The sequence below is a fragment of the Trichechus manatus genome, unplaced genomic scaffold (genome assembly GCF_000243295.1).
Source record: "Trichechus manatus latirostris isolate Lorelei unplaced genomic scaffold, TriManLat1.0 scaffold00072, whole genome shotgun sequence".
In the NCBI taxonomy this organism is placed as follows: Eukaryota; Metazoa; Chordata; class Mammalia; order Sirenia; family Trichechidae; genus Trichechus; species Trichechus manatus.
Window position 1 is genome coordinate 964,961 of NW_004444008.1, and position 1,433 is coordinate 966,393.

Here is a 1,433-nt window from a genome sequence, read left to right on the forward strand (position 1 = left end):
CCACAGGGAAACATGGATACCACCAACCCCGTGTGATGTAACAAATTGTGATAGTGAGCATGTGTGCATCTGTCTGTGCACGGACATGTGTGTGTGCAGGTGGGCATGTGTGTGTGTGTGCGCGGGTGTGTGTGTGCGCGTGCGTGCGTGTGTGCAGGCATGTGTGTGTCCTCATGCATGTGTACACGTGCATGTGTTTGCGCGGGCATGTGTGTGCGCGTGTGTGCGTGGGCGTGTATGTGCATGTGTGTGCACAGGCATGTGCGTGCATGTGCATGTGTGCGCGGGCATTTGTGTGCATGTGTGTGTGCGGGCATGTGTGTGTGTGCGCGTGTGTGCATGTATAAAACCCAAACCCAAACCCGCTGCCGTCAAGTCAATCCTGACTTATGGCGATCCCATGTGTTACAGAGTAGAACTGCCCCACAGGGTTTTCCTGGCTGTGATCTTTAGGCAATCAGATCGTCAGGCCTTCCTTCCATGGGGCTGCTGGGTGGGTTAGAACCACCAACCTTTAAGTTAGCAAATGAGTGCAAACCACTCAGGGACACAAATACATGTATTATTACACAGAATATGCATGTGAGTTCTACATATAACATAACTGTCTATTACGTAATAACGTGGTATGCCCCCTGCCCTCCTGTCCCTTAGACCCTGGGCTGGTGGGTCATACGTATGTATATCATACGTCCATACATGTGTAAAACCTGCTAAAGCCAGAGCCTGTGTGAGGCAGAAACCTGTCAGAGAAGGAAAACACAATATTTTCCACTAAAACGAGCTATAGGAAAGTGGTAAGACTGCACCCTGTCAAAGGCGGAAAACTCGCGAGATCCAGAGAAATAAGGCAGTCCCATCGAGGTGCGGCTCTCACGGGTGTCACTGTATAAAAAATGCTGTCTATAAAATAAGCAGCTGCAAAGAAGGGTGAGGAGGCAAGCTCAGTATCGGCCGGATTAGTTTTTTGCATCAGATGCTGGCCCAACCATGTTTTCAAGGAAAAAAACAACATATGTTGACTACTGTATGGTGAACATGTGACATGAAGCACTTGTTAAAACACGAAGAAGGAACTCTAATGTCAACTACAGACTTCAGTTAGTAACATCGTACCATCATCAGTTCATTCTAACACGCATCACAGGAATGCAAGACGTAACGGGAAACTGCAGGACGAGGTGGGTGTGCACAACGCTGTACCGCCTGTGCGATTTTTCTGTCAGCCTAAACCTGCTCTGAACACAGCGTCTATACAAGATTACGCACACTGAGGTCAGACGTGGCTGGGAGGGGCAGGGCTAACCCACCGTGCTAACGGCAATGTGTGAGCCCGCTGGGAACCTCAGGCAGCAACCCTCCCCAGGGTGCCCTCCTTACTCCTGGCTCTCACCGCTGCCCCCTCGTCCCTGCCTCCCACCCCCTCCCTCCGT

At 50.8% G+C, this 1,433-nt stretch overlaps 1 protein-coding gene across 1 annotated transcript in view; it reads right to left on the minus strand.

Annotated features, from left to right (window-relative positions):
- The window catches only part of SLC12A7 (solute carrier family 12 member 7), a 63,334-nt gene that overhangs the window by 22,838 nt on the left and 39,063 nt on the right, over positions 1-1,433 (minus strand). The window lies entirely within an intron of this gene.